This window comes from Oncorhynchus kisutch, linkage group LG26 (genome assembly GCF_002021735.2).
Source record: "Oncorhynchus kisutch isolate 150728-3 linkage group LG26, Okis_V2, whole genome shotgun sequence".
Lineage (NCBI taxonomy): Eukaryota > Metazoa > Chordata > Actinopteri > Salmoniformes > Salmonidae > Oncorhynchus > Oncorhynchus kisutch.
Genome location: NC_034199.2, coordinates 20,366,971 through 20,391,956, shown reverse-complemented (window position 1 = coordinate 20,391,956; position 24,986 = coordinate 20,366,971). Strand labels below are relative to the sequence as shown.

The window sequence follows — 24,986 nt, the reverse complement described above, 5'->3', positions numbered from 1 at the left end:
GTGATAAACAGTGAGTATGGTAGTATACAACCAAAGATTAAGACGTAAGGCTGGTTTATACTACTACTATCGACATGTCTGCATACAGTTTTCGCAGTGACATCATGAACATTCTATTGTTGTCCAACATCAAATGTATCGTTGTCGTTATGAAAAAGTCAACACAAAAATGACAGGCTGCATGATATTTGGGTGTTCATACTTTTTCATAACGACAATGATAAATTTGATGTCGGACAACAATAGAATGTCCACAATGTCTGTATACAGTTGTCGCAGTGACATGTCGATTGTAGTAGTATAAACCAGCCTTACATCTTAATCTTTGGTTGTACACTACCATACTCACTGTTTAGCACATGGCCTCAAATGTGAATCCTGAAAGAGATGGTTGGGGCTAATGCTTAAGAGGTTGTGAACGATGCTGAATGGGTGTAGAAAAAGAAGAGCTCTCCAGTAGGTGTCCCAAAATATTCAAGGGACATTTTCTCAAAACTGGGGTTAAGAGTTTATCAACTTTCAAAGCAGAATTACTTTCCCCATTTGTTCCTCAACTGCAGCGTATTATATACAATTTTCTAGCTCTGGGTCTCCACTTTTATCCAATGTAAAAAAAAAAAAAACATTTAAAATGTTGCTACATAAGACCAAATCACTCGAATCACATAACTAGCCAGTTAAACTTAGGGGTCGCCTAAATGCAGAACTCGTTTTTTTAACGAAAAAATCGAAGTTAAAACGCATAAGAAATATCTCTGTGCTTTGTAAATGCAGATCTAAAGTGCTTCTTACTGTAGATTTTGTGCTTCAGTTGCACTTCTACACTTGGATAAGAATTCACAAAACAGGCATTCTATCAGCAGACAGCACTCTGACATAGCTACTTTTCTCCTGTCCTTTTCTCAGTGTAGCCAGAATCATTTTCTCCATAAATACTAGTGGTGGTGGAAAAGAAATCGATATTTACATATTGGGATATTATTTCTGACGATATATAGTAATGACAATAATCACAAAATTGTTTTTGCACTAGTTGACTGTACCTGCACCAAAAACACAAGTATTTTCCTTAATAGCTTGTTCTCCATCTTTTTAAATAGGGAAACAATTTTCAGATGACGCTGCCGTTTTAATGGCCTCTTAACAAACCATGCTATTTGGTATTTTACGCATTTTTTGTAACTTATTTTGTACATAATGTTGCTACTACCGTCTCTTATGACCAAAAAGAGCTTCTGGACATCAGAACAGCGATTACTCACCTTGAACTGGACAAATCATTTTTCTTTAATGAGTCGGACGAAAGGTATTTACTCCAGACACCCAAACAGGCCCTCATCCCTGAGAGGTTTCGCAGAAGGAGATCGGGGTGCCTTGTGATGATCGAGCAACGAGTGGCTAATCTGCCTTTGCCATCGGTACTATTGGCCAAAGTAGAATCGCTCGATAATAAAGTGGACGAACTACAAGCACGTATATCCTACCAACAGGACATTAAAAACTGTAATACATCTTATGTTTCACCAAGTCGTGGTTGAACGGCGTCACGAATAACATACAGCTGGCAGGTCATACACTGTATCGGCAGGATAGAACAACAGCCTCTGGTAAGGGGCAGCGGTCTACGGATATCTAGAAACAGCTGGTGCACGATATCTAAGAAAGTGTCAAGTTTTTGCTTGCCTGAGGTAGAGTATTTCATGATAGTGTGGGCTACAGCTTATCTACCTAGACAGTTTATCTGTATTTTCTGTAGCAGTCTACATACCACCACTAAGACCGCACTCAATGAGCTGTATCCAGCCATAAGCAAACAGGAAAACGCTCATCCAGAGGCGGCGCTCCTAGTGGCCGAGGACTTTAATGCAGGGAAACTTAAATCCGTTTTACCTCATTTCTACCAGCATGTTAAATATGCAACCAGAGAAGAACAAAAGAGGGGAAAAAAAAGACTCTGGACCACCTTTACTCCACACACAGAGACGCGAACAAAGCTCTCCCTCGCCCTCCATTTGGCAAATCTGACCATAATTTTATCCTCCTGATTCCTGCTTACAAGCAAAATACAAAGCAGGAAACACCAGTGACTGTCAATAAAAAAAGTGGTCATCTGCTTAGCAGATGCTAAGCTACAGGACTGTTTTGCTAGCACAGACTGGAATATGTTCCGGGATTCTTACGATGGCACTGAGGAGTACACAACATCAGTCACTGGATTCATCAATAAGTGCATCGATGAAGTTGTCCACACAGTGACTGTACGTGCACACCCAAACCAGAAGCCATGGATTACAGGCAACATCCTTACTGAGCTAAAAGGTAGAGCTCCCGGTAACAAGGAGTGGTACTCCAACCCGGAAACTTATAAAAAATCCTACTATAACCTCTGATGAACCAAACAGGCTAAGCTTCAGTACAGGACTAAGATCAAATCGTACTACACCGGCTCCGATGCTCATCGTATGTGGTAGGGCTTGCAAACTATTACAGACTACAAAGGGAAGCACAGCTGAGAGCTGCCCAGTGACACGAGCCTACCAGACGAGCTAAATTACTTCTATGTCCACATCGATGCAAGTAACACTGAAGCATGCATGAGAGCATCAGCTGTTCCGGACGACTCTGAGATCACGATCTCCGCAGCTGATGTGAGTAAGCCCTTTAAAACAGATCAAGATTCAGGCCACAGGCCCAGACGGATTACCAGGATGTGGACTCCGAGCATGCGCTGACCAACTGGTAAGTGTCTTCACTGATATTTTCAATCTCTCCCTGTCTGAGTCTGTAATACCAACATATTTCAAGCAGATGACCATAGTCCCTGTTCCCAAGAACACTAAGGTAACCTGCCTAAACGACTACCAACCCGTAGCACTCACGTCTGTAGCCATGAAGTGCTTTTAAAGGCTGGTAATGGCTCACAACACCATTATCCCAGAAACCCTATACCCACTAATTTGCATACCGCTCCAACAGATCCACAGATGAAGCAATCTCTTTGGCACTCCACACTGCCCTTTCACACCTGGACAAAAGGAACACCCATGTGAGAATGCTATTCATTGACGATAGCTCAGCGTTCAACACCATAGTGATAATCTTTGAAGGAACTAAGCGCCTCCCTCTGCAACTGGATCCTGGACTTCCTGACAGGCCGCCCCCAGGTGGTAAGGGTAGGTAACATCATATCCACCACGCTGATCCTCAACACTGGGGCCCCTCAGTGGTGCGTGCTCAGTCCCCTCCTGTATTCCCTGTTCACTCATGACTGCACGGCCAGGCACGACTTCAACGCCATCATTAAGTTTGCTGATGATACAACAGTGGTAGGCCTGATCACCGACAAGACAGCCTATAGGTAGGTCAGAGACCTGACCGTGTGGTGCAAGGACAACAACCTCTCCCTCAACGTGATCAAGACAAAAGAGATGATTGTGGACTACAGGAAAAGGAGGACCGAGCACGCCCCCATTCTCATCGACAGGGCTGCAGTGGAACAGGTTGAGAGCTTCAAGTTCCTTGTTGTCCACATCAACAAACTAACATGGTCCAAGCACACCAAGACAGTTGTGAAGAGGGCACGACAAAACCTATTCCTCCTCAAGAGACTGAAAAGATGTCATTGGTCCTCAGATCCTCAAAAAGGTTCTACAGCTGCACCATCGAGAGCATCCTGACGGGTTGCATCACTGCATGTTATGGCAACTACTCGGCCTCCGACCGCAAGGCACTAGAGGGTACTGCGTACGGCCCAGTACGTCGCTGGGGCAAAGCTTCCTGCCATCCAGGACCTCTATACCAGGCGGTGTCAGAGGAAGTCCCTATTGCCAAATATTCCAGCCACCCTAGTCGTAGACTGTTCCCTCTGCTACCGCGCGGCAAGCGGTACCGGAGTACCAAGTCTAGGTCCAAGAGGCTTCTAAACAGCACCCAAGACAGAAGACTCCTGAACATCTAATCAAATAGCTACACAGACTATTTGCATTGCCCGCCTCGCTTTTACACTGCTGCTACTCTGTTTATCATCTATGCATAGTCACTCTACCGACATGTACATATTACCTCAATTACCTAGACTAACCGGTGCCCCCGCACATTGACTCTGAACCGGTACCCTCTGTATATAGCCTCGCTATTGTTATTTTACTGCTGCACTCTAATTATGTTACTTTTATTTCTTATAGGTATTTTTCTTAACTACATTGTTGTTTACGGGCTGGTAAGCATTCCACTGTAAGATTGTATTCCTGCTGTACTCGGTGCATGTGACAAATAAAATGTGATTTGTTTTCAGCACTTACAGTGGGGCAAAAATGTATTTAGTCAGCCACCAATTGTGCAAGTTCTCCCACTTAAAAAGATGAGAAGCCTGTAATTTTCATCATTAGGTACACTTCAACTATGACAGACAAAATGAGGGGGGAAAAAATCCAGAAAATCACATTGTAGGATTTCTTATGAATTTATTTGCAAATTATGGTGGAAAATAAGTATTTGGTCACCTACAAACAAGCAAGATTTCTGGCTCTCACAGACCTGTAACTTCTTCTTTAAGAGGCTCCTCTGTCCTCCACTTGTTACCTGTATTAAATGGCACCTGTTTGAACTTGTTATCAGTATAAAAAAGACACCTGTCCACAACCTCAAACAGTCACACTCCAAACTCCACTATGGCCAAGATCAAAGAGCTGTCAAAGGACACCAGAAACAAAATTGTAGACCTGCACCAGGCTGGGAAGACTGAATCTGCAATAGGTAAGCAGCTTGGTTTGAAGAAATCAACTGTGGGAGCAATTATTAGGAAATGGAAGACATACAAGACCACTGATAATCTCCCTCGATCTGGGGCTCCACGCAAGATCTCACCCCGTGGGGTCAAAATGATCACAAGAACGGTGAGCAAAAATCCCAGAACCACACAGGGGGACCTAGTGAATGACCTGCAGAGAGCTGGGACCAAAGTAACAAAGCCTACCATCAGTAACACACTACGCCGCCAGGGACTCAAATCCTGCAGTGCCAGACGTGTCCCCCTGCTTAAGCCAGTACTGTGAAGCATGGGGGTGGAAACATCATGCTTTGGGGCTGTTTTTCTGCAAAGAGACCAGGATGACTGATCCGTGTAAAGGAAAGAATGAATGGGGCCATGTATCGTGAGATTTTGAGTGAAAACCTCCTTCCATCAGCAAGGGCATTGAAGATGAAACGTGGCTGGGTCTTTCACCATGACAATGATCCCAAACACACCGCCCGGGCAAAGAAGGAGTGGCTTCGTAAGAAGCATTTCAAGGTCCTGGAGTGGCCTAGCCAGTCTCCAGATCTCAACCCCATAGAACATCTTTGGAGGGAGTTGAAAATCCGTGTTGCCCAGCAACAGCCCCAAAACATCACTGCTCTAGAGGAGATCTGCATGGAGGAATGGGCCAAAATATCAGCAACAGTGTGTGAAAACCTTGTCAAACGTTTTCTGTAAGTCTTCACGTCTGTCATTGCCAACAAAGGGTATATAACAAAGTATTGAGATAAACTTTTGTTATTGACCAAATACTTATTTTCCACCATAATTTGCAAATAAATTCATTAAAAATCCTACAATGTGATTTTCTGGATTTTTTTTCTCATTTTGTCTGTCATAGTTGAAGTGTACCTATGATGAAAATTACAGGCCTCGCATCTTTTTAAGTTGGAGAACTTAAGAACAATTGGTGGCTGACTAAATACTTTTTTGCCCCACTATTTCCATGACTGATCAAAGCTTGTTTTCTCATGGCTCTCTCTTGTCCCTCTGCAGCAGACATATGGTGAGCAATATGTTTGGAACATCGAATCGCAACACATATAGAATCATGAGAATCGCAATACATATCGTATTGGGAACTAGTATCGTGATAATATTGTATTGGGGTTAGTCCCTGTCAATTCCCAACCCTAACAAATACAGGGGCTGGATGCAGCACAGGCACTATTAGAAGAAGTGGACAGAGTCAACTCACAGGGACACTTCCCCCTGACAACTATATTCCATTCTCATTGTCCTCATGAGGGCCATTTGGGAGTAATGACCAGAGGAAGGAAGACCTTCCCTCGACACTGAGGGACCAGCATCTATCAGGTGACCTCACCCAGGGGGGTGGATGTGGTGGCACTACTCAATCTAAACCAATAACAGAGTTTGTGGCTTATGAGGGAAAAAAAGGTGTAGTCGGTGAGAAATACAATTATTTTAAATGTCAAAAAATATGCATGTTTCAAATAGACTGTTGTTTTGTTGATAGAGCCTTGCAGGGTAAGACTTCTAAGAATTAGTCTTATCCTGGAAGGGCAGAAACCCAGCAAACTATTTTGATGATTATGGCCCTCAATGAGTGACCACTAATCACAAGACAAGAGACAGTTAATTACATAAAAAGGGGTTTAGGCTGGGGCAACCTCTGATAGTCCAAAAGGTGAAGTACACAACACACACGCACGTTCCAGTAAGAGGTTAACAGGATTTGAGTTGATTACATCACAGTAGGAATGTGACAAATGGACAATTGTCCTTAACGTTTAAACAGCCATTAAAAAATTATAATAATAAAAATAAAAAAATACAAAAAATAAAAAAATATTTTTTTAAACGGTTTTCCGTTAAAAAGATAACAAAATATTACAATTCCAGTCAATTCACAATGCAGAATAATGGCCATAACATATGCATGCCCGCTAGGCCCAGGCAGTGAAGTTCTCTACCGCCACCCTTTACACACATAATAATGCAGCACAGTAACATGTCGATAATTGATAACAAATAAAGTGTCCCATCAGAAGTGTCTACCTTTTTCGGCAGTAGAATTCTGCTACGGCATATAATGATATATTGTTTCCCTGACAACAATAAACGTGTTGTTTATGCTGTTTATGCTGTTTTTTTATGGTAGCATCTAGGGTAGCTAGATGTGCTTTCTTTCTACTAAATCTCTTGGTAAGTCACGATATTGAACTTTAAAGTTAGTTAAGAGTAGACTGCGCGAAGGCAGCAGGAAGGCTAGGATCTCATGGCGCTACAGAGGGTTGTACGGACAGCCCATCACTGGGGCCGAGCTCCCTGCCATCCAGGACCTGTATATCAGGCGGTGTAAAAAGAAAATCGTGAAAGACCCCAACCACCCAAGCCATAGACTATTTTCTCTGTTGCAGCACAGCAAGAGGAACCGGTGCATCAAGTCTGACACCAACAGGATCTTGAACAGCTTCTATCCCCAAGCAATATGACTGATGATGAATAGCTAACAAAATAGCTACATGGACAGAGTTTACTTGTATCTTTACTGACCTTTTATTTCAATATTTGCTCTGTCACTCCAACAAACACTCACTCCATCATAATATGGACATACATTTTTACTGACTCTACACACCTGCAAGCTGCTGCTACTCTGTTTCTCTTTTATCCTGTAGCCTAGTCACCTTACACCTATACATATCTACCTCCATCACTAGTATCTCTGCACATGCAAATATGGTATTGGAACTGACAGTTCAAATATTTCCTGTATATAGTATGCTTACTTTGTGTATTTCATATCTTATTCCTTGTGGGTTTTTTATATTAATACATTGTTATTGATTATTACATTGTAGGGTTTTGAGTTTGCAAGAAAGGCATTTCTCTGTATTTGCCATTGCCGAGGCACTTTCAAGGTGCCACATACCAACATATCTGAAAAGGGTCATAAATACAGGCTATAGTGGTAGCCTACTGTAATTTTATGAGACAAAAACACCCCCACCCACTCAGCAACTAAGAGTAGCCTACCTGTGCTCGCAAGACTGGCCCGAAGATACCTCTTTATCCCAGCGACATCGTCCCATTTATAGCCTAAACTAGAATAGTCTACACACAACAGACCGAAGACTGAACACACACTCTCCTCATTAGCAAAGAGAAAGCGCAGGCAGGCCAGCGCGAGGGCGAAAGAGCAGGGGCAGGCAGAACCGTGCACATGCGTCTTAATTGTCTTGCATGCCTCGCAAATTTCCCAACGGAGCCTAAAGTTTGCCTCTCCTCTCTGGTTTTATTTCAATTACACAACTTTACAGCCATATAGTCTTGTTAGGCTATAAACACTGAAAATATGGCTTTGTGATAACTGCACTGCGATTTTTAATTTTAAAACAGTTTTTCGGTTAGGGGTTTTTCTTAAGGTTAAGGATCCCAACTTCACTTAAACGTTCACACCCCTACACCACAGGCTTTCAAATGTGTTAGGTAAGGCTGGGACTATACCAGTATCACCATACTTCTTAGTATTGTGGCAAGGAAACAAAACAAAGTGGATTTAGCTTCTTTAGGAAAACATATCTAATGTTGGAAAACATGTCATCCAGAGTCACATTTATTTATTTTCAAACTATAGAACACAATATTTAACAAACAGCAGGTTTTTGCTGGGCAGTAATACCATATTTTATGATATACCGGTATTGATGCAGGGACCAGTTTGGGTTTTTACTTTACCTTCTATAATGGCATTTGAATGTTTGGTTTGTTAAATGTGATATGCCATGTGTAATGTCTGTCACTCAAGGAGCGCATGATGTTCCTCAACTAAGAGACACTTGCGTTCAGTCTGCATGGTCAATGCAGCACCTGCAACAATGTTCATGGCAACAATGTTGTTTTCACTTTGCTTCTTAATATAAATTCACTAGCGTTCTATAATGACACCATTAGTTTGTGTTTCTTACATCAGCAAACAGCTAGTTTGTCCTTCTTAGCAAGTTGCCCTAAATCTTGTGAGATGCTAATTGTTAGCAGCTAATGCTAATAGCTAGCTAGATAGTAAATGTACTGAGTAAGAGCAAACGTAGCTAGCTAATGCAGCCTGATAATACCAGTGATGGTGTAGACCAAAATCAGCATGTTACATTTACATTTGATACATAAGTATATTTGTATATTTAAATCCAAATACTTTTAGACTTTTACTTTAGTATTTTACTGGGTGACTTTCACTTTTACTTGAGTAATTTTCTATTAACATATCTTTACTTTTACTCAAGTATGGGTACTTTTTCTACCACTGCAATTGAGTGCAGGAAATGCAGAAATGATAAAAGTGATGAAATTTGTTTTGGTTGAAGTTTAACTGAACATTCTAAAACAATTTCGAATGGAGAAAGACTCATTGAAATCACTTAGAAACCTTACGCCAAACGTAAATTCTTATGCAGCAGAGAACCCTCTCCTGCTCTTCAGTACCAACCAAAGGAATGCCTTTGTCCTCCAGGAAACGTGTGCCTCAAACTATAACATCCCAAAAAGTTAATTGGAACAATATTTCTAAGATAGGAATGTTAAGAATGGTCAGTGGGGATCTAAAGAATAACCATGTCATATCACTTTTCATTTTGTGATGTTATTAAAAACTCTATGAACCAAATACTGTAACTTAGAAAGGAAACCCCTTCGGCTGTTTAAGTTTCCATCCAATCAAATAAAAATGTTATTGGTCACATACACGTGTTTAACAGATGTTATTGCGGGTGTACTGAAATGCTTGTGCTTCTAGCTCCGACAGTGCAGTAATATCGAACAAGTAATATCTAACAGTTTCACAACATATCCCCAAAATACATGTAATCTAAGTAAGGAATGGATTAAGAATACCTATACATATATGTCACAGAGGCATTGGACTTAGATACAGTGGCATAGTATGGAGTACAGTATATACACATGAGATGGGTGATGCAAAATTTACACACAATTAAAGTGCCTAAGACATTGTAGAACAGTATAGAGTACAGTTCACACATGAGATGAGTAATGTAATATACAGAGACATTAAAAGTGTTTAATTTCCTGAAAACTGGCCAGAGATTCCTAATCTATGTCTATAGGCAGCAGCCTCTGATGTGCTGGAGATGCTGTTTAACTGTCAGTGGTGTAGTATAGAATACAATATATACATATGAAATGAGTGATGCAATATATAAACATTTTAAAAGTGACTAAGATACTGTAGAATAGTGTGGAGTGCAGTTTATACATATGAGATGAGTAATGCTAGACACTGAACATTGTTAAAGTAGCTAGTGATCCATTTCTAAAAGTGGCCAGTGATTCCTAATCTATGTCTATAGGCAGACACCTCTGATGTGCTAGTGAATGCTGTTTAGCAGTCTGATGGCCTTGAGATAGAAGCTGTTTTTCAGTCTCTTCTTCACCTTCTTCACCACACTGTCTGTGTGGGTGGACTATTTCAGTTTGTCAGTCATGTGTACTCCAAGGAACTTGGAAGTTTTCCAACTTCTCCACTGCGGTCCCATCGATGTGGATAATCTCCATAGTTTTGTTTTGTTTGTTTGACGTTGAGTGAGAGGTTATTTTCCTGGCACCACACTCCCAGAACCCTCACCTACTTCCTGTAGGCTGTCTCATCATTATTGGTAATCAAGCCTACTACTGTTGTGTCGTCTGCAAACTTGATTTAGTTTGAGGCGTGCTTGGCCACGCAGTCATGAGTGAACAGGGAGTACAGGAGGGGGCTGAGCATGCACCCTTGTAGGGCCCCAGTGTTGAGGATCAGCAAAGTGGAGGCGTTGTTTCCTACCGTCACCACCTGGGGGCGACGCATCAGAAAGTCCAGGACAGAGTTGCACAGGGCGGGGTTCAGACCCAGGGCCTCGAGCTTGAAGGGTACTATGGTGTTGAATGCTGAGCTATAGTCAATGAACAGCATTCTTACATAGCCTATTGCCCAGATGGGAGAGGGCAGTGTGGTGGCGATTGGATCGTCTGTGGATCTATTGGGGCGGTAAGCAAATTGAAATGGGTCTAGGGTGGAGGTGATATGATCCTTGACTAGTCTCTCAAAGCAATTCATGATGACAGAGGTGAGTGCTTCGGGGCGATAGTAATTTGTTCAATTACCTTTACTTTTAGGTACAGGGACAATGGTGGACTTCTTAAAGCATGTGAGAACAACAGACTGGGAGAGGGAGAGAATATAATCGGTGAACACACAAGCCAGCTGGTCTGCGCATGCTCTGAGGACACGACTAGGGATGCCATCTGGGCCGGCAGCGTTGCGAGGGTTAACACGCTTAAATGTCTTACTCACGTCGGCCACGAAGGAGAGCCCAATATGATGTTAATAGAATATAAAGAACAATTAAACTATTTTTGTTATGATAGGAATGTGATTTTAGTTAACGAGATCATAATGTGCAAGGGACATGAAAACTAACTAAACCACACACCGAATGAGGTCAGAAGAGCGGGTCTGTGATGAAATCGCCCTTTTCGACCAGAGTGCTTAAAAGTACTCGCTAAGAACTAACATGCTGTTGGGGGGGGGGGGGTCCCTGTTTTTTTGGTCTGGAGGGGGATCTGTCAATGTGCCCTTGAGCAGGGCGTTGACCCTGGATGCTTCTGTGTGTCGCTCTGAATGAGAGTCTGTTGGATGACTGGTGTGGTGTAGTTGTTGAGTGGCTTCACTGCAAGTATATTGTATGTTTTGGATATTCAATAAAACATTTTTAAAAAATCAAGAATTAACATGCAGACCAGCAGATGTGAAGCATGAGCTAAACATTACAAATGGTTGGAAACTCTGAAACTCAAGAGCTGGAGATAAACTCACTAGACCAAAACATTGACAGTCAATATTTCAGATCCGTTTACAGGCACAGCTGCAGACTATCTACCCCAGAAAGGAAGAAGATCCCATCTCAGACAATCATTGGGGCAGCTGAAGATCTGTTCTGAAGAAACACTTCAAGTCAAGCCAAAACAACTAAAAACATTGTGACCTCTGGTGGACAATCAGAGCCTTACACCCACAAGCCATTCTCCATAGAATGCTCGATTGGTTTCAACAGAGAGACGTCAAACAAAGACATCTAACTTACATTGCATTTCTTACCGAAATGGGCAGCAGTTCATGAGCAATGTGTAGGATTAATTTGAGAACGGTCCTAGAATGTATCCACGATAAAATGTCCCTTTATCTCTTTCCATTGTGTAACTAGCCATAATATCTAGTCAGTTCACTAGGGACATTTGTCTCATGGAATTGTGTATTCTGTATTATTATTTAGTCAGTTATTAAATAAATAATTAAATCAGTTTGTGTAGAATTGAATAATAAGAAAAGGCTGGGGTTCTTACGGATCCAAAAAGTCTGCGACGTTCAAAATTAGACTTATGAGGTAATGATTAAATAAAGGGACCCATCGATGTATAACATCTCCCGAATTAAACTCGATAACTCGTTAATTAAACAACTTCTTCCGTGGTGCCCCCAACAATGAGTTCATCATTACACACACACACACACACACAATATATATATAAATTGGGTAACAATTAAAACAGTTTGTTGATTCGATAAATAACAGTCATCCCATTAAATCAAAGTCACGACACAGGGGATAAGAGAGGGGAGGATAATGATAGGGTACTGTATTGTGATGTGCTGTGCTGAATATCATAGTATCATGTCTTTCTGTAGTTATACCAGGGAGGAAAGGGGGTGGATTGTGAGTAGCGGAGGTTCCTCAGAAGAGGAGGACCATCCTCATTGAATTTCATTTTTATTTATTTTTTAAACAAAAGTAAACTTTTTTTTGATGAAACCATACTAAATATATTTACAAAAACAAATGATTTATTAAAAACCCACTTTTGCCTCAACATTAGGTCTACAGTAGCCTCAACTGCACTCTGTAGGTTAGCACCATGGTGTAGCCGGCGGACAGCTAGCTTCTGTCCTCTGGGTACATTGACTTCAATAAAAAATCTAGGAGGCTCATGGTTATCACTCCCTTTCGTAGACTTACAAAGTAATTATGACAACTGCCGGAGGACATCCTCCAAGCTATCAGAGCTCTTGCAGCATGAACTGACACGATCAAATCAAAAAGATCAGAGAATGAATCTAAACTCAACAAAAAAATAAACACCTTTTTCAGGATCCTGTCTTTCAAAGATAATTCATAAAAATCCAAATAATAACTTCACAAATCTTCATTGTAAAGGGTTTAAACACTGTTTCCCATGCCTGTTCAACCATAAACAATTAATGAACATGCACCAGTGGAACAGTCATTAAGACACTAACAGCTTACAGGCGGAAGGCAATAAAAGGTCAGTAATGAAAACTTAGGACACTAAAGAGGCCTTCCTACTGAAAAACACCCAAAGAAAGATGCCCAGGGTCCCTGCTCACCTGGGTGCCATAGACATGCTGCAAGGAGGCATGAGGACTGCAGATGTGGCCAGGGCAATAAATTGCAAAGTCCATACTGTGAGACGCCTAACACAGCGCTACAGGGAGACAGGACGGACAGCTGATCGTCCTCGCAGTGGCAGACCACGTGTAACAACACCTGCACAGGATTGGTACATCCGAACAGCACACCTGGGGACAGGTACAGGATGGCAACAACAACTGCCCGAGTTACACCAGGAACGCATATTCCCTCCATCAGTGCTCAGACTGTCGGCAATAGGTTGAGAGAGGCTGGACCGAGGGCTTGTAGACCTGTTGTAAGGCAGGTCCTCACCAGACATCAACGTTGCCTATGGGCACAAACCCACCGTCGCTGGGCCAGACAGGACTGGGAAAAAGGGCCCTTCACTGACGAGTTGCGGTTTTGTCTCACCGGGGTGATGGTCGGATTCGCGTTTATCGTTGAAGGAATGAGCGTTACGTCGAGGGCTGCACTCTGGAGCGGGATCGATTTGGAGGTGGAGGGTCCGTCATGGTCTGGGGGTGTGTCACAGCATCATCGGACTGAGCTTGTTGTCATTGCCTGCAATCTCAACGCTGTGCATTACAGGGAAGATATCCTCCTCCCTCATGTGGTACCCTTCCTGCAGGCTTATCCTGACCTGACCCTCCAGCATGACAATGCCACCAGCCATACTGCTCATTCGGTGCGCAATACAGGAATGTCAGTGTTCTGCCATGACCAGCGAAGAGCCCGGATCTCAATCCCATTGAGCACGTCTGGGACCTGTTGAATCGGAGGGTACGGGCTAGGCCCATTCCCCCCAGGTATGTCTGGGAACTTGCAGGTGCCTTGGTGTAAGAGTGGGGTAACATCTCACAGCAAGAACTGGCAAATCTGGTGCAGTCCATGAGGAGGAGATGCACTGCAGTGCTTAGTTTCTGGTGTGCATACCAGCTGCATTGACTTTTACTTTTGATTTTGACCCCCCTTTGTTCAGGGACACAATATTCCATTTCTGTTAGTCACATGTCTATGGAACTTTTTCAGTTTATGTCTCAGTTGTTGGATCTTGTTATGTTCATACATATATTTACACGTTTGCTGAAAATAAACACAGTTGACAGTGAGGGGGAGTTTCTTTTTTTGCTGAGTTTAGTACTGAAAGCATAAACTCCAGCTAGCTAGCACTGCAGTGCATAACATGTGGTGAGTAGTTGACTCAAAAGGGAGAGAAAGACAATAGTTGAAGTTTTGAACAAATTCATTTCTTCCAAAATGAAGGAGAAGCAAGAGATTGTGTGTGTTGCTCACCCATACATATATATATATATATTTTACATTCAACCAGAGAGGGATGCTATGTTAGCTAGCTGGCTATCCAACACGAACTCATACAAGTCAAGGTAAGCTTTTGGTTTTATTAATTTGCTGCCACCGGGGCCCAGCTGTGTAACTGCTAAACCGCTTTCTGACTGTCCACTGTACTGGATGATTGTAGCTAGCGGGTTTACTAACGCATTAGTTTTAGTAGCTATGATTACTATGACAACAATGGAGGATATGTGTAGTAGTTATAGCCGTCATTATATAAAGGTTTGGCTTGGAAAGGTTTTTTCGCCTGGTCACAGACAGCTGATGTGTTGTGCACTGAAGTCCACATGCGAGGCAAAAGGTGAGAGGAGGAGACCGTGTAGATAGTTGTGGGAAGGAATGATATATACAACGAGCAAAGTGATCATGCTGTTTGTAGGTGGCTGCTATGAAAGTGAACAGTTTGTGTGTGATCAGGGGTGTATTCATTCTGCCGTTTCTGTGGAAAAACTTTTCTTAAAAACGAAACAGGGATAAAAACAATACCTGAATTTGTCCAATAGAAATTCACATTTGCAACTGTTAGACTAACAATTACTCCCTGGAGTAGCTAGATGCAGCCAAGAGTGTGCAGCGTAATTGAAAGTGTCACTGTTCTTGGTGTGTGCGGGCTTTCCACATCCCTAAAGGGAGCGTGGCCTGTTCACTAGGGATGGGGATTTGAAATTATTTCCCTATTCGAAAAGTATCATGAATTGTTGTCAGATATGAGAAATGTGTTTGTTTTTTAACTGAGCACTGCTGCGAAGGGGGAAAGAGGCTGGCGCTCTATTGCTGCAGCTGAGGGAGGAAGAGCGAGATGCAGCCAAGGCAACTCAGCTACAGCCAAGACTGGTCAACTTGTAGCAGCCACAATGTTATTTAGCATCCCATATAATTAAGTTCTTATTATTATTGTGCCTGTTTCGAGTAGCTTAGAAAAGTCAGGGTTCCCTAACTGGCGGCCTGTGGGACGAATTTGGCCGGCGGGTGATTTTATTTGGACCTTCAAGTTATCTATATATTTTTTTTATGTTTTATTGTTGGATATAAAATACTAAAAATACCAGCAAATCAGCTCCAAGTGATTTTAAATGTTGAAAATCTGTTCCAAAGTATTTCCACACGTAATAAAGAGATATTCAGCCTCGAGTGATGCTTGAGTCGTCACTACAGACCCGGGTTCGATCCCAGGCTGTGTCACAGCCGACCGTAAAACCCATGAGGCGGCGCACAATTGGCCCAGCATCGTCCGCGTTAGGGGAGGATTTGGCCAGCCGGGATTTCCTTGTCCCTTTGCGGTCTAGTGACTCCTTGTTGAGGGCCGGGCGCTTGCAAACTGACTTCGGTCGTCAGCTGGACGGTATTTCCTCCGACGCATTGGTGTGGCTGGCTTCCGGGTTAAGCGAGGAGTGTGTGAAGAAGCAGTGCGGCTTGGCAGGATCGTGTTTCAGAGGAAGCATGGCTCTCGACCGTCGCCTCTCCCGAGTCCGTAGGGGAGTTGCAGTGATGGGAGAAGACTAACTACAAATTGGATATCAAGACAAAAGTTGAATCTAGTTGATGATCCCTGTTGTATGTAATTTAATTCACAAAAGTGTTAAAATAGGCCTATAATTTTGTATAGGCCTAATGCCGTTGTGATATTTTAATAACTGTGCACATCCCTTCCGTTCACCCCCATAAATAGCCAGCCGCAGAGAGAAAGAGGTGCACGCTGGCATGGTGCCATAATGAGCAAGAAATATGTGCTGAAACACTAATGCAGATGTTCTGTTGTGGAGATCACAGCCATCAGGGGAGCTGTGTGTGTGTGTGTAGCATCCATCAGCATCACGTTTGAAATGTAGATTTGTGCGAGACTGTAGGAAGAAAGAGTGGTCCTCTACCTCACCTCTCCCAGATTACAGAGAGAGAAGAGAGGGGGAGAGAGAAGAGAGAGGGAGGGGAGAGAGAGAGACAGTGAGCAAGACAGAGAAGGTAAATCTTTTTGAATTCACTCACTTTTTGACCATCCACCACGCCCCTCTTCAGAGTACAAAAATAAACTTTGTTTTGTTGTTAAATGTACATTGTACACACATTACAATTTTTTTTACAGTAGTTACAAGAATAAAGTTATTTGATATAAATCGTGTTCTCAGTCATAACTATTATAGAACATGAGCTTTTAAACCCACCCCTCAGCTACTCTCAGTCCATCCCACCTATCTCCATAAACCCACCCCTCAGCTACTCTAAGTCCATCCCACCTATCTCCATAAACCCACCCCTCAGCTACTCTCAGTCCATCCCACCTATCTCCATAAACCCACCCCTCAGCTACTCTCAGTCCATCCCACCTATCTCCATAAACCCACCCCTCAGCTACTCTCAGTCCATCCCACCTATCTCCATAAACCCACCCCTCAGCTACTCTCAGTCCATCCCACCTATCTCCATAAACCCACCCCTCAGCTACTCTCAGTCCATCCCACCTATCTCCATAAACCCACCCCTCAGCTACTCTCAGTCCATCCCACCTATCTCCATAAACCCACCCCTCAGCTACTCTCAGTCCATCCCACCTATCTCCATAAACCCACCCCTCAGCTACTCTCAGTCCATCCCACCTATCTCCATAAACCCACCCCTCAGCTACTCTCAGTCCATCCCACCTATCTCCATAAACCCACCCCTCAGCTACTCTCAGTCCATCCCACCTATCTCCATAAACCCACCCCTCAGCTACTCTCAGTCCATCCCACCTATCTCCATAAACCCACCCCTCAGCTACTCTCAGTCCATCCCACCTATCTCCATAAACCCACCCCTCAGCTACTCTCAGTCCATCCCACCTATCTCCATAAACCCACCCCTCAGCTACTCTCAGTCCATCCCACCTATCTCCATAAACCCACCCCTCAGCTACTCTCAGTCCATCCCACCTATCTCCATAAACCCACCCCTCAGCTACTCTCAGTCCATCCCACCTATCTCCATAAACCCACCCCTCAGCTACTCTCAGTCCATCCCACCTATCTCCATAAACCCACCCCTCAGCTACTCTCAGTCCATCCCACCTAGCTCCATAAACCCACCCCTCAGCTACTCTCAGTCCATCCCACCTAGCTCCATAAACCCACCCCTCAGCTACTCTCAGTCCATCCCACCTAGACGTGGCCAGAAAGTGACTTTTTGGACCTGAATGCCAAAAAGAGATAAGTGCTAAAAGTTGACCCATTTTGCATATCACACCATACCATAAAACATCCATGTATTCATCACAGAAAAAGATAAGCAGTTGAGTTTGATGTAATTTAAAAGCTTACAAATGGGGGTCAAACTATTTGGTGATTTTTTGGGGAAAAAAATGTTTGTTTTTTAAAATCAAATGATAATTGACGTTTAAGGTAAAAAATTGTGTGTATACACGTGTGTATACTCTGAGGTTCTTTGAAATTCACATGTTGCAGCTAAGATAATACTTCACATCATCTGAGGTTCAAGAGCATGTGTCTCAACTGATGGCGGGCACAACACAAAAACCTCAGATTATGTAAAATAGGGTCATAGCTATTTGCAAATAAACATTTTTAGGAGTTTGTTCATTTTAGGATCATTTTTAACCTTAAACGTCCAATTACCATTTCATTTAAAAAACTTTTTTTTTCAAGAAAACACCAAATAGTTTGACCCTGTTTGTAAGCTTTTAAATTATATAAATCCCAACCATTCATCTTCTTCAGCAATGAAGACATGGATGTTTCATGGTATGGTGGGGGGGTCTTTATCTATTGAATGTTTTGGCATTCAGGTCCAAAAAGTTACTTTCTGAGCACAATGATAATGGGCAAATATGTACGGAAGGTTTTGTTCAAATCAAAATGGGGTGCTCTCAAAAAGTGACTGAATTCAAATGGATTTACAGAGGAGGAAAGCTTGAGAAATGGTCAACTGACACGCTCTACTCCATGTACCAGATTAATGTATAGATGCACGTAAATACATACTGTAAATGACTGATCCCACAGCTCCATCTCACTCACACAATCACTCACTCTCTCTGGGGGTACTGCATAACTGTGGAGCCCACATTATAAAATACCCCCAAGAGTTTGGATGAAAAAATACACACACACACAACCCACCAACGCACACCCCTGTTACAACTCAACAATACAAACACACATCCCTGCTATAACTCAACCCACAAATACACACACACCACTGTTACAATTCCAGAAACCCACATACCACTGTTAAAGTTCAACAAACACACACCCATTCTAATTCATCAGCAATACACAAATTAACATACATCACACACCCCTGTAGAGCGGGCGGAGATCGGAGTGCCTTGTGAGAATTCTTGGCGAGTGGGTAGCCTCTGCCATCTGTTCTATTGGCCAACGTGCAGTCACTGGAAAATAAACTGGATGAGCTACGTTCGAGACTATCCTACCAACGGGACATTAAAAATCTAATGTCTTATGTTTCACAGGGTCGTGGCTGACGACGAGACGGATAATATACAGTTGGCTGTGTTTTCCGTGCATCGACAGGACAGCTGCATTCGGTAAGACGAGGGGTGGTGGTGTGTCTATTTGTCAATAACAGCTGGTGCGCAATGTCAAAAATTAAGGGCGTCTCAAGGTATTGCTCGCCTGAGGTAGAGTACCTCATGATAAGCTGTAGACCACACTATCTATATTTTTCATAGCCGTATATTTACCACCACAAACCGATGCTGGCACTAAGATCGCACTCAACGAGCTGTATAAGGCCATAAGCAAATGCTCATCCAGAAGTGGTGCACATTAAAGCAAGCATACTTAAATCAGTTTTACCACATTTCTACCAGCATGGCACATGTGCAACCAGAGGGGGGGGGAAATAAATAAATCAACTCTAGACCACCTTTACTACACACAGAGACGCCGAAAAAGCTCTCCCCCGCCATCCATTTGGCAAATCTGACCACAAATCCATTCTCCTGATTCCTGCTTACAAGCAAAAGCTAAAGCAGGAAGTACCAGTGACTCTCTCAATACAGAAGTGTTCAAATGAAGCAGTAGCTACGATACAGGAGTGTTTTGCTAGCACAGACTAGAATATGTTCAGGGATTCATCCAATTGCATTGAGGAGTATACCACCTCAGTCACCAGCTTCATCAATAAGTAGATCGACGACGACGTCCCAACAGTGACCGTACGTACATATCACAACCAGAAGCCATGGATTACAGGCAACATCCGCAATGAGCTAAAGGCTAGAGCTGCCGCTTTCAAGGAGCGGGACACTAATCTGGACGCTTATAAGAAATCCCTCTATGCCCTCAAATGAACCATCAAACAGGCAAAGCGTAAATAGAGGAATAAGATGTAATCCTACTACACCGGCTCTGACACTCGTCGGATGTGTCAATGCTTGCAAACGATCACGGACTACAAAGGGAAACCTAGCCATGAGCTGCACAGTGACGCAAGACTACCAGATGGGATAGATGTATTTTATGCTCACGTCGAGATAAGCAACACTGAAGCATGCGTGAGAGCACCAGCTGTTCCCGGATGACTGTGTTAACGCTCTACGTAGCCGATGTGAGCAATACATTTAAACAGGTCAACATTCACAAGGCCAGGGGGCCAGACGGATTACCAGGATGTGAACTCCAAGCATGCACGGACAAACTAGAAAGTGTCTTCACTGACATTTTCAACCTCCACCTCTCCCTGCCCGAGTCTGTTTCAAGTAGACCGCCATATTCCCTGTGCCCAAGAAAGCGAAGGTAACCTGCCTAAATGATTACCGCCCCATTGCACTCACGTCGGTAGACATGAAGTGCTTTGAAAGGCGGGTCATGGCTCACATCAACACCATAATCCTGGAAACCCCAGACCCACTCCAATTCATATACCACCCCAACAGATGATGTCATCTCTATTGCACTCCACACTGCCCTTTCCCTCCTGGACAAAAGGAACACCTATGTGAGAATGCTGTTCATTGACTACAGCTCAGCGTTGAACACCATAGTGCCCACAATGCTCATCACTAAGCTAAGGACCTTGGGACTAACACCTTCCTCTGCAACTGGATCCTGGACTTCCTGGCAGGCCGCCCCCAGGTGGTAAGGGTAGGCAAAAAAATCTGCCACACTGATCCTCAACGCTGGGGCCCCTCAGGGGTGTATGCTTAGTCCTCTTCTGTACTCCCTATTGACCTACGGCCGCATTTCCAAGCACGACTCCAACACCATCATTAAGTTTGCTGACGACACAACAGTGGTAGGCCTGATCACCAACAACGATGAGACAGCCTATAACTGGCAGTGTGGTGCCAGGACAACAAATTCTCCTTCAACATGAGCAAGACAAAAGGAGCTGATCGTGGATTATAGGAAAAGGAGGGCCGAACACACCCCCATTCACACAGACAGGGCTGTAGTGGAGCGGGTTGAAAGTTAAGCTTCTTGACGTCCACAAGCCCAACAAACTATCATGGTCCAAACACACCAAGACAGTCGTGAAGAGGACAACAACAACTTTTCCCACTCAGGAGACAGAAAAGATTTGGCATGGGTCCCCAGATCCTCAAAAAGTTCTACAGCTGCACCATCGAGAGCATCCTGACCGGTTGAATCATCACCTTGGTATAGCAACTGCTCGTTATCTGACCGCAAGGTGCTACAGGGGGTAGTGCCTACGGCCCAGTACGTCACTTGGGCCAAGCTTCCTGCCATCCAGGACCTATATACTTTGCGGTGTCAGAGGAAGGCCCCAAAAAATGGTCAAATACTCCAGTCATCCAAGTCAGACTCTCCTCTCTGCTACCGCATAGCAATCGGTACCAGAGCACTAAGTCTAGGTCCAAAAGGCTCCTTAACAGCTTCTATCCCCAAGCCATAAAACTAAACAATTCATCAAATGGCCACCCGGACTATATACTTAAACCCCCCCTTTGTTTTTACACAACAGCTACTCGCTGTTTATTATCAATGCAGTCTATGTACAAATTACCTCGACTAACCTGTACCCCTGCACATTGACTCGGTACTGGTACCCCCTGTATATAGCCTCATTCTTATTTTATTGTGTTACTTTTCTTTTATACTTTAGTTTATTTAGTAAATATTTTCTTAACCAACAATGGAGTTCAAGAAATGGAGTTAAGGGCTTGTCCGTAAGCATTTCACGGTAAGGTCTACTGTGGTATTCAGCGCATGTGATCAAATCAAATTGATTTGTTCAACCATAAACTGTCCAGCTGCACAATAACTAGGGCTGGGGATTGCCAGGGACCTTATGATGCGATATTATCATGATACTTAAATCTAATCAACATTTATTGGTAGCGTATACAGTTTAGCAGATGTTATAACAGGTGTAACAAAATGCTTATTTTACTAGCTCCTAACAATGCAGTAAAATGTCAGACAAGTATACAAATAATTATACCCAAAAACTATATCTTGAAGTGTCATAATGAATCCAATTCAGCCAAATAGCACTGTAACATTAATCCACATGCAATCTATAGGTATATACACCAGATGAATTTACACAAGATGTACTAAGAATGATATGCACAGCAGTAGATATAGTAGAATGAGCTATGTCAAGAATCCAGTATATAAATTAATTAATGTGGTGTGTACAAACATTAACTAAAATACAATGCACAGTAGTATAAATAATAGAATAATCTTTGTCGAGAATACAGCATTTAAATACACAGTACAAAACCCCATGACAAAATGGATAGAATTGCAGGAATTTAGCTTCCGGACCAAAGTCCAGAATACACATATATATGTACGTGAATGGTGTGTATAGACAGTATATAAATAGAAAAGGTGTGTACATCAGTAGTTATATAGGATGAGCCACGGCTAGAATACAGTATATACATATATAAAGTAGGTAAAACAGTATGTAAACATTAATAAAGTTGGCTTTTTAGGTGCCGATATGATTTGTATAGCGATGATGTATGTATCACGATGCCATATGTATTGCGATCGGATAATGCGATTTATTTGTGACTCAATGTTAAACATACAGCACATCGTTATGTCAGCTGCAGAGCGACAAGAGAGCAATGAGAAAATAAGTATCGATATATCGTCAACAATAATATTGTGATACTCAACTGTATAGATTTTTTGCCCCATCACTACAAAGAACACACTACCGCCACCAGGTAGCAGAGTGTCCTCAATCAGTTGTTAAAGCCCTCTTTGGTTCACCTTCCCCGTGCTGCAAAGGGACATGATTTCATAAGTCTGTGAGAATGTGACACTTTGTTTTGGTTTGGGGGTTTTATACCACTTACTGTGATTGTATCCTTCAAACATCACATTTGAAATGTAGTTTGTTCAAGGACTGCATGTTGATACAAATGTAAATTGGTGTACGCTGCGGAATATTTTATACAAAAGATGCATTTTGCTCTTTCCTCCCTCCCTTTCCCTCAGATGAGTCTTGGTTTTTATTTGTTAGGCAATTGAGTAAAAAGACCTCTGTTCTGAGGCAAACCTAGACCCATCTGTAGATCCCAAACAAAGCAACAAGGAATCTGACCAGTTCAAAGACTACACACTCACTCCCCACCTATCGGGCTAATTGCCAAGATTCTTCATCCTTGGCACTTGTATTCTTTCCGTTTCTTATAATTTCTCTCAAATGGCATAATTACCGGCATTTCCGTTCAATTTGTCTAATGCAAAGGCTATTGAGATCATAAATAACACTGTTGGGTGGGATTCAAACCGCTGCTTAAGTCAATAATGATGCGATCTAAATGGTCTTAAATCAGACATCTCTTGGCACAGACAGCGTGGTTCACAGGGCGGGCATGAGCATCCACCAACAGCCTGCCAAAGGACTGGCATGGCCGCTGTGTTTAATGTAATTGACCGAGTCACCCGTAGAGGAGATGTATTAGTTAACCAGGGCCAAATAAATGATCTTATGGTTTGTGATACTAGTACTACTACCAGTTAAGAATAAGAGGTGTGCAGGCGGAAGTATGTGAAGAAAGGGTTCTAAACTTTTCTATTGCAGCCTGACCCTGCCTCTACACCTCCGTCTGTTCTATCTTATCTCCCTCTTGCTTTTAACTGTTCGTAATTGAATGGAGGCCAGGCCGCCTCAAATCTCACATGGACACAAGGTCCTCCGCAATCAAACGTTCTTCGTATGCCACAGACAGGGTTTCACAACACAAACAGAACTGTTGTTCGTTTGTGAAACTTGTGGTCTAATAGTTTAAACAGCAGACAGCAGATGATGGTCTCATTTCACGAGTTTCTCATTTCACGAGCTACTGCGTAAAACTCAAAGGAATGCGTAGAACACAGGAAGGCATAATGCAGTTGGACTGATGTGAACAAGCAAATATGTCCATTAATGATTCCCTACAAAGTAGGCTTTCGCTTACATGTGTGGCTTGGCTAATGTTGCCGCACGAGGTACAGCTAGGTTGTTTTATAATACCAACTATGTTGTAAGCTTCTAAATGTATCAAGGAGTAGGTAGCGATGATGATGATAGGATACAATAGTATAAGGGTGCATGCAGTAGGCTAGGCTATGGCTTTCATCATTCTGACTGCAAAGATTAAACCATTCACGCAAACCGTTCAGGCTACTCATTTACTATGGAATATTCTTCCCTAATTGTTTTACTGATACATTCATTCCAAAAATATATCAAATCGCTGTCTGAATCTCATTGTAGCCACATCTCCTTCTGCCCAGTGACTGCTCGTTGTTACACTCATTGTATGTAACCGCGGGCTATTCGCACAAAGTGCTTTGAAGCGTGAAGAGCAATTGCCTGCAAATCCAGCAGGGCGCTAACAAAGCCTTACCTAGGAAATGTGCCCGTCTTCATTGTTTTCGGGAAAGGTACTGTCCGTTTTCTCCTCCGGTTAACCGAGCTGCACGCCGCTGTTTCAAATCCGACGCATGAATTACTGCACATTTGTTGCCTGGCTACCCAGACTCCTCGCTCCGGCCAAACGCCACGCCCACGGACGAGGAAAAAACTATTTAGCGAACACAGAGCAGCAGAATAGTTCAGTTTGAGTCGTCAGGCTAGCACATTCGGTCTGTTTTGTCTGTCATATTGGCCTTTTATCAATTAGATTTGCCCGCCTCCTGCGTCCTCTCTCGCCTGCTTTTGCAAAAGGTCAAAGTTAATCGAGGAGAGTCGGCAAGGAGCGTGAACTTGGATGAAAATGGCTTGCTTGAAATGAGACGGTCCTACTCCACTCAAGCGTCATTAGGCAAATTACGTGTACACAGGGGTGGATCTGAAAATAAATGCGTAAAGTGCTCAAAACAAATTGTTAGCTGTGCAAGACATTGTATAGATGAAATAATAAGGATCATATTGTTTTTTAACGTGTGCATGTTTTTGTCCTC

At 42.9% G+C, this 24,986-nt stretch overlaps 1 protein-coding gene across 1 annotated transcript in view; it reads right to left on the bottom strand.

Annotated features, from left to right (window-relative positions):
* LOC109871273 (beta-galactoside alpha-2,6-sialyltransferase 2) overlaps positions 1-24,770 on the bottom strand; it is a 60,438-nt gene extending 35,668 nt beyond the window's left edge. Inside the window, exon 1 of the mRNA XM_020462093.2 lies at positions 24,431-24,770. The gene's annotated coding sequence lies outside the window, so the exon portion shown is untranslated. The remainder of the gene's footprint in view (positions 1-24,430) is intronic.
* Between the last annotated feature and the right edge of the window lie 216 nt (positions 24,771-24,986).